At 45.3% G+C, this 9,559-nt stretch overlaps 1 long non-coding RNA gene across 1 annotated transcript; it reads right to left on the bottom strand.

Annotated features, from left to right (window-relative positions):
• Positions 1–3,537: 3,537 nt before the first annotated feature.
• LOC146829608 (uncharacterized) lies at positions 3,538–6,510 on the bottom strand. The gene is made up of 3 exons (XR_014962023.1): positions 6,435–6,510; positions 4,878–4,988; positions 3,538–3,922 (listed from the first exon to the last, which is right to left on the bottom strand). It is a non-coding gene; the product is annotated as an uncharacterized LOC146829608 (long non-coding RNA).
• Between the last annotated feature and the right edge of the window lie 3,049 nt (positions 6,511–9,559).

Below are 9,559 nucleotides of genomic sequence, written 5' to 3'. Positions count from 1 at the left end.
TCTTCCTCCCTTTTTTCCCCCTTTGTTTGTGTCTGTTGTTCCGGTTATAAACTTGTGAATCGCAACCAATGCATTATCACCGTCTTCTAATCTTCTAATTTAAGATACAAGTTTCAGGTGTCTGCCATTTGACACTACAGTCCTCAGAATCCAGCTCCTCCGCTCGATCATACTGCATCTCCTGGTCAATTCCATTTCCCTCATGAATGATGATTGGATGATGGTAACAACAAATTCAAACTTTCCTCGTCCTTCCAAAACAAGTGGACCATGAATCTGATGACTTCTATAGCTATCCTCCTTCAGAGCCGAGAGAGACTGGCCATTAACTGAAAATAAGATGCAACAGGTAATGATTGATGCCATGCATTGTCCGCAGAAAAGCAGACTGAGTGATGTAGATTTTGTTGTGTGTGTTGCGCATGAATGAATTGATGTAATTGTGCACTGCCACTAATCAACATTCTACAGAACACACTAATTTTCCTCTTCTGGCAAACAAGAAATGTGTACTTCTCCTGCATCTTGGTGATACATTGCTTTTAATTCAATACAGGAAGGGGACTCACTACATCTGCGCAATGCAAATGACTGTGACTTAACAGCACCGTCCATCATGATGATGGCGAAAGAGACAGCCTGCAGCGTTAACGAGATGAGATGCAACAGGTAATGATTGATGCCATGCATTGGCCGCAGAATAGCAGACTGAATGATGTAGATTTTGTGGTGTGTTGCGCATGAATTGATGTAATTGTGCACTGCCACTAATCAACTTTCTACAGAACACACTAGTAATTACTAATTTTCCCCTTCTGGCAAACAAGAAATGTGTACTTCTCTCCTGCATCTTGGTGATACATTGCTTTTAATTCAATACAGGAAGGGGACTCACTCAATCTGCGCAATGCAAATGACTGTGACTTAACAGCACCGTCCATCATGATGATGGCGAAAGAGACGGCCTGCAGCGTTAACGAGATGAGATGCAACAGGTAATGATTGATGCCATGCATTGGCCGCAGAATAGCAGACTGAATGATGTAGATTTTGTGGTGTTGCGCATGAATTGATGTAATTGTGCACTGCCACTAATCAACTTTCTACAGAACACACTAGTAATTACTAATTTTCCTCTTCTGGCAAACAAGAAATGTGTACTTCTCCTGCATCTTGGTGATACATTGCTTTTAATTCAATACAGGAAGGGGACTCACTCAATCTGCGCAATGCAAATGACTGTGACTTAACAGCACCGTCCGTCATGATGATGGCGAAAGAGACGGCCCGTTAACTTAAGATGAGAAGTAACAGGTAATAAATGATGATAATTAATGGCATGCATTGGACACCTGACTCTGAGCTATTGGTCTTTGTGTTTGCGTTGTTTGTTGTGGACTAAGTGATGTCAAAGTGTACTAGTGTTAATCTATCTTTCTGTACACAATAAAGAATGACTCAAGTCAGTAATATTTATATTTCTACTCTTGTTGTGTTATAAAAATTACACTTGTACTGCAGGCCGATCTTCAGTCAGTAGAAGTATCAGAGCTGATGATGAAGTCAGGAGGATGTTTCATGAGTGGCATAAAACGGAAAAGCCTAAAGGTAAACACGTGAACCACAACCACAGCACACCCAAATGTCTGTGTAGAAGTTGAATAGAGTGTAGCGGTGGGATGACTGCAGTGCATTGATTTTACTAACTTTAACTGTAAAATGCTATGTCTGGAATGGATAATGTGCTTTGCGTTTGTCCAACTCTTTGAGAGAAAAAAAAAAGGACTCTAAAGTGTTAACGTAGGATGTGCTAATGGTAAGCACTGTGGGCCTGATCTCTCCTGTTACTGTTGAAGGTCTATGCTGGAAACAGACTACAGTAGAGATGATGCATATGCATACATGCCACCTCGGAAAGTGTTCTTGTTGCACTACACCATCACTTGTGCATTTGTTTTCACTTTCTTTCTGAATATCCCCTTTGGTTTTCAATCTAAAATTACAGGCCGGGCCTTGTCCAAAACTTTGTAAAACATTACAATGCATATTAATTACCTTACCAATCAATCACCTTTTTATTCCAGCCGGGCAGTGGCGAGTGGTGAGGCGACACACCCAAGATTGATGGACGAGAGGAGCAAGAGGAATGCCGAGATGCAAAAAACCAGTCCACATTTTTGACCAGGTTAAGACAGTAACAGTATCCACTTTTCACTTCTTTTAAATAATTTGATTAATATCTTGTATACATTCTTTACAACAGTGTGTTCTTGGAGTTGTTGTTATCAATCATCATTACGTTTGCTCTGTGTTTACGATTCTTCACTACCAATATTTTAAATTTCTATTTGCTATCTGTTAAAGTATTAAGGCCGGAACAGAACAAGAAATAGAAGTGTATGTAATCCGGGTCTCATCATGCATGCATTTCCTTTTTTATACCTTAACATATGGAATGGATATGGTATGGTAGTCTTCAATGATTGTCGTTTGTTTGTCTATGTATGCATACTGTTTTTCTATGTCAAACCTTTCCCAAAATCCCCCTTCCCATCCAATCAACGGACCCTAACCCTCTTCCCCCGGGCTGTGTGACTTATTGTCGAGGTGTAACTAAATTAAATGTACACCAATACTTAATCACACACTTGCTGGGGCGGATGTGGTGAAAGCAACACTACTTCAATTTCAATGCAGAGCGATGAACTTCTTCTGCTTGCCCACCCATGAGTAGGATATTTCACAGGTTATTTTATTTAACAAAGGAACATATACCTCAGCATGAATTGCCGGCATTGATTGGATTTGTTTGTTGTCATTCCTCATATACAGCACTAACTGTTAGACTGTAGGCATAGCCAAGTCGACAAAACTATAGTTTGTAACTCTGTCTAGTAGGCTATCCTCATAATAACCAGCATTCAGTTTTTTTGTCAAATATTTGAGCATATAATTGTTGCTCGGTAAATTCTGTGATGTACTTCATTCAACTACTCCTCTAACAGTCTCTCAAAGGCGATTGACTATCTCCTTTTCTTTTTTTGGAAATGCTGCCACCCTGCCAGTGTATACTACTACTACTATACTACCACCACCACCCCAATCATGGCATGTATGAAAAAGGAAACCATCTTCACCATGCAGCCAGTGCTGTGCCACAGTTGGACATAAACATCAAGCACCGGTAAGAGAGAAGTTTGGGGGAGGCAGAATCAATAATGGACATGTTGTCAATGATGTCAGTTTCAAACACCACTCCAAAGAATGCATAGTAGGACCAGTCAATGAGTGAGGTGTGTCGCATCTATCTGTTTGTGTCTTATACAGTCAGCAAATTATTGAAATCAAACACACGCTATGGGCGGCCATGCACCAGCAAAGAAACAGTGTGATGTAAAACAGTTACCCCACCTACAAAACATTAACAACATTGCATGTAACATAGAAAAATATATTTAATTGACCCTAACAAATAAACTAAACCCACAAAAGCTAACCCACCCACCTCCCTAACCCCAACGACTGTCCATAGAAATAGAGAACGCCCAAACGAGTCAAGAACGAACAGGAATTAAAAAAGGGGCAGTGACAGGGACTAACTGGTGGGGCGGGACTGGAGGAGGACACGAATCTGGTCCTCTAAATGGGCGACGCGGCGTCTAAGGCCGCGGCAGTTGCAGCCACAGTGGGGGGGGGGCACCGGAGATGGCACGGTGGCGGCGGGCAGCCGCCAGACGGTGGCGCCGTACCGCTGGAGGGCGGTGGCTGGGGCCCGGGGCACTGGAGGAGGCTTGAATTGCTGCTGCAGTCTCCTCCTCCTCCTCGGCTAGGACCACCAGCCGCCGGTATTCATGCTGGATTGCCTCCAGCTTCCGGCGCCGTGCCTTGGCGGCCAACTCCTTCCGGTTGATTTTTGGAGTAGCTGTGTATCAAAAAGAAAAAGCAAGACAATTGTAAAATATAGTCTTAATAAAACAGTAGGACAAGGTAATTATTTACACACATAGTGGCATGGTAGAGTAGCACTATAAAATAAAGCACAGTAGTACATAACATTTTAAATGTCGCCCGTCCTTCTTCCTTCCACCTGTCTTACACTTTTTAGTTGAACAGTGCACCAGGTGCTCTTCTCCATAAAACTTTCAAAGCGGAGTTGAAATCAGATAGATGAGGCCATTGGTTACTCAATACTCTGGCTCCTAGTCCTATACCAATTAAAGGGAATTCTAGTCTTCTAGTTCACTCTTCAAACGTCCCCAAGAACTCATACTTACTTACGACATCGGATAGCGGGCGGACTTTGTCCGCCCGCCATCCGACTGCTAAAAAAGGGTGGGGGTCCCGTGGGGACAATTAATTAAGATGATGCGCCCGGCACAGTGGCGGGCGCACCCTGTTAGCAATGCTAAAATGTTGTGCTGCTTTTCCAAGCACAACATGACGGGCCTCGCACGGAGCCTGTCACGTTTTGCTTTGAAAGTCGGGGGGGTACCATAGCATCGGTAGGTACCCTCCATGGGGGCCCCCAAGCATACTCTGCAATGTGTGCATGCCTTTCCGTGGCGGACGGTAATGCCGCCACGCAAAGGCATTCCAAAATGCAGATTATATGGCTGCCGGTGTGGTGAGAGAGACACCACCGCCATATTGAACCCTTTTCCGCCTAGACATGTCTGAATATTTTCTACAGGGATGGCGGGAGGTTTGCCCCTGCTGTGACGGCAGTGAATTCCAGCCAGCCCGGCGGGGGCAATACGCCCACCATCCTAATGGGGCCCTAATTCACAACTTTACAGTATACATATACATACAGTACACCTTTGCAGTGAGTGTGCTGTCAAGTTCAACAATAGTTAAAGATTATGAATCTAACTTACCACCGCCTGCCACTGGTGCTGCCACTCCCCCTCCGTTGCTATCTGCAACTGCCGCATCCTCGCCCTCTGCGTCGCCTTCGCTGGCCCCAGCAATGGTGGTCGGTAGTGCGCCTAGAAAACATTACACATTTATTAGGCAACATATACACCTCCCCCCTATTGATCAGTAGCAAGGTTGAAAAATGAGTTAATACTAACATAAATCACTAGTACAAATCAGGTAGTAGTAGAGTAGACACTAAGTTATATGATCATTGTAGCATTTGCTTGATTAGCCCTAGCCATGCACATGTGACGTTACCTTTACCTTGCAGCTTCTTAAGACACCTTTGAGCCCACATGACCTGCCTCACACTGCTACTGTCTAGTCTACGCGCTGCGTACAGGCGGTCAACAAACATTAACAAGCCACTTTTTTAGGAAGAACTGGTGTACTATTGTTACTGTTAGTCCATATTGCTTATCCATAGATGCTACACTTTTTGGCACGGCTGAGAAATGCTTGCAAGTTGCAATATACTAACGCACACCATTTCTTTTTTCGCATTACAGACGCAAGATTCGCTTCTACGAACCAGAGCTTCTGAACGATGCACCAACTACCAGTACTAGGTTCTTCTGAGGTGAGGGGTCCCTTCACTCACATCTTCATTTATAAATGTATATAAACTAAATTGCTATGGGATGGTGGTGCCGCCTTCCACCACTTCAGTTATCATGATTTAATTCCCAACTGTATAAGTGTAACAATGTATATTGTTTTAATGTTATTGATTTGCCGGTTGGTGCTGCTAAGAAAACAGTGTACAGACCTTCTCAAATCGAAATAAAAATTTGAAACTTACATAGACTTTGTGGTATTTGGTGTGGAGTGGACTAACTTACACGATTGAGCAAATTAAAGTAAGGGTGTGCATGTGAATAGCTTCCACGACAGAGGTTGCGTGTGTTAATGTTCTGGGTTGTCTACTTGTTGGTTATCTTGGGGGGAGGGTTCCGAGACCTAATAGGTATGACAAGACAGTACTATAGTCAAGCAGTGGAATTGTGGTGGGTGCGGAATTTCTGATTGAGGTGTGCAAGGAAGGTCCAACCTACCATCACCAACATCCTATTTTCTGGTACAAATGTATGTGCAAGATCCCTTCAACAGTTGTATGTCCTATAGGGTATCATATCAAAATATTAAGAAATCTGGTAGGGCTGTTGCTGTGAATTTTCAAAGCCTAAACATCAACAAGAGTAAAAAGTAGTACAAGACAACAACCCAACGGATTGTATGAGCTACTGGTGAATATGAGTTTTATATTACAACCTTTCACAAAGAGTGGCACTGGCCAACTGGGCAAGACTAGCTACTACAGTACAGACAGACAGACTGATAGTATGTAGTGGTACTCAGTCATCATAGCGGAGGCAGGGATAAGCTTTTTGAAACCGTACAGATCGAAGGATAATTGGTGGTAAAAGAATAGCATTTGGAAACACTATAGTTCGGGAGAAATGGGGCAGTAAAAGTTATGGAATAAGAAATATTATTAAAACAAGAAGACTTACTGGGGCCAGCAGAGGAGCCCTCAGCGGTGTCCTCCTCGTGGTGTTCCTGTCCCGCCGACTGCCCAGTCCCTGCCCGTCTGCCCGTCTGCCCCTGGGTGCTGATGAACAGGAAAGATATAAGAAAGAGACAAACATTGATGGATGGTGTCAACTTAAGCAAATACAATATTTTTCAACAACGGTCAAAAAACACTTATGTAAACAATTGCAATAACTACATTGACCGATCTCATCTGGTCAACATGTAATATCGGGGAATTCGCAGTTCGACTACTTAAGTTACTATTTATCAACAGTAATCCATTCTTCCATTCTGATTCCAGAAAACTAAGTTACAAGTAAGCCTAAGAATTAGTACAACGTACCACCCAACCTAGCCCACCTATTCCAGGCATGCCAATTGTACATTAAGTATGCATTTCGACTGTATTCCTCAACAATGTGTATGATCCAATCATGGAGGACACATGAACATGACTACATTTTTTGTATACACCAAATTTTGGTTTGATTGATGCTGATCTGCTACTGCTAAGTAACTGCAAAGCCTACCTCCACTCATTGAACAAACTAGAAAGGTTCTAAAGACTGGCGTACTAGCAGCACGTCACGTAACTGAGTGAGGGGGGCATCACGCATACCACTAACCAATTAGAAGCTCATACAAAGTACCTAAACCTATGTATCAATCCACCCCTATCTATTAGTGACAGGACAAAGTAAGGAGTGCACGTGAGTCACTGTAGCATTACGTAACTTAATTTCTCTAAAATAAACTCGTAAAGAATCACGCTAAGCAAGCGCAAACGGAAAGCTGCAAACAAGTAAGATTAGTAGTAGCGCAGAAGAGCACCTGTGTCATAATCACAGAAGACTTTTAAACGTTATTAACCTGGAATGTATTGCAAGCAGCAACATTCTAGCTGGTTGGAAGGAAAAAAAGATATTCGCAATATATAACATAGAGCAGAAGAACAGACACAAAGTTGTAATAATTAAATAGGTACTCACCAAGCCCCGGGACCTCCACTCCTAGCAGGTCCAGCAGGTCCTGCTCACGGTCCAGGATGTCAGACCACCGGTGCGTCAGCTGTGCCTGGGTGCGCCGGACACCAGAGATGCGCGACACTGCCCGGCGCACCTTCCCCCACCGCTGCCGACGCTCCCGGAGGCCGTACCCGGACCCAGGCCTGCCACCTGCTGCCAGGGTTGAGGGGAGGTGGCGCTGCACAAAGAAAATTAGTGCAGCCAACTCCGCCTCCCCAAATAAGGCCCGTGCATGCACCCCTTGTGGGCGCCGCCTTCCGCAAGGAAGGCGGTCGCGGCTCTGGCTGCGCCGGCGAACAGCCCTGCCCTTGGACATGGTTCTGGGGACGGGGCGGGAAAGAAAAGGTAAAATAAATAAAAGAGTAAAGGAAATAAATAGCGGGCAATACAAAGAGAAAAAGTAGCTAAAAAACAAAAAAAAAGTACACAAAAACCAAAAATATAGAGGCAGGAAAATAGTTAGAGAAATAATAAGTAATAAAGATCCAAAAAAAGTGGCTATAAACAAAGGATTGAAAAGATTTAGGGAGGATTGAAAATCAGGCCCCAGAACCATGCAATAGAGTGGAAAACAAGATGGCCCCGCCCGTTGCGACCACGTGCGCAAGTTCGCGCGATATTTTCTCCCTGAGCAAGCAAAAAGCAACGCGATCAAGTAAAAGCGATCGCGAACAGGAAATATCGACCGCGAACATGCATTGCGCGACCCGGAACAGGAAGTAAACAACGCCAGAGGGCGGGACAAGTGAAAACAAGATGGCCACGCCCGTGAGCGACCGCATGGGTAAGTTGGCGACCCGCGAACACGCAAAAAATACCGCGAACAGGCGGCAAAAAAACTTCCGCATCTTCGCGATATTTCCGGCGTGTTTGCGGAGATTTTCTGCATTCTCGCGATAATTTGCGGAGGTTAATTCCGCAAATTCCGCCCACCCCTAATAGGTTCATCCTGGTCCTGGTGGACCATGCCACCCGGTACCCGGAAGCCATTCCTCTGAGGACAGTGACGGCCCCCGTGGTGGGACGTGCACTGATGGGAATTTTCTCCCGAGTGGGATTCCCTCTAGAGGTGGTGTCTGACCGAGGTACCAATTTCATGTCCAAGTACATGAAATCTCTTTGGCAAGAGTGTGGTGTAACCTACAAATTCACCACACCTTACCACCCCCAAGGAAACGGGTTGGTTGAGAGATTCAACCGAACCCTCAAAGGCATGATAATGGGCCTAGAAGAACCCATGAGGCGTAAGTGGGACGTCCTCTTACCATGCCTTCTCTTTGCTTACCGTGAGGTTCCACAGAAGTCTCTGGGGTTCAGTCCCTTTGAGCTTCTGTATGGTCACCCAGTCAGAGGACCTCTAAGTCTGGTCAAGGAAGGCTGGGAGCAATCTCCCAGGAAACCTCCCCAGAATGTATATAGTTACATGCTGGCCTTCAGGAATCAGACTAGGCGATTCAGGCAACTTGCTGAGGCAAATCTGAAAGCCAGCCAGGAGGAGATGAAGCGGTGGTACGACCAGAATGCCACTCTGGTAGAGCTTCAGCCTGGACAGAAGGTATGGGTCTTGGCCCCCGGGGAGCCGTGTGCACTCCAGGATAAGTGGACCGGTCCCTTTGAGGTGGTGGAGCGCAAGAGTCCTGTTACCTACGTGGTGGACCTGAAGTCTCCTAGGAACCCCTTAAGGGTCCTACATGTCAACCGCCTCAAGCCCCACTTGGAGAGGTCCCAAGTGGGCATGCTCTTGGCAACAGATGCTGGAATGGAAGAGGAGTCCGAACCTCTTCCTGACCTCCTGTCAGCCAAGGAGCAAGATGGGTCAGTGGATGGTGTCATCCTCTCTTCCACTCTGACCCCTGAGCAACAGAATGATTGTCGCCAGTTGCTGGGACAATTTTCTGATCTGTTTTCCCTGGTCCCTGGTGTCACTGATTGGTGCGTCCATGATGTGGACACTGGGGATAGTCCACCTGTGCGGCACAAGGCCTACAGGGTGACTGACAGGGTGAGGACATCCATCAAGGAGGAGGTCTCCAAGATGTTTGCACTCGGGGTACTTGAGTCTTCTAGCAGTCCTTGGG

The sequence above is a fragment of the Triturus cristatus genome, chromosome 5_2, assembly GCF_964204655.1.
Source record: "Triturus cristatus chromosome 5_2, aTriCri1.1, whole genome shotgun sequence".
Lineage (NCBI taxonomy): Eukaryota > Metazoa > Chordata > Amphibia > Caudata > Salamandridae > Triturus > Triturus cristatus.
This window is presented reverse-complemented; position numbering and strand designations above follow the sequence as displayed.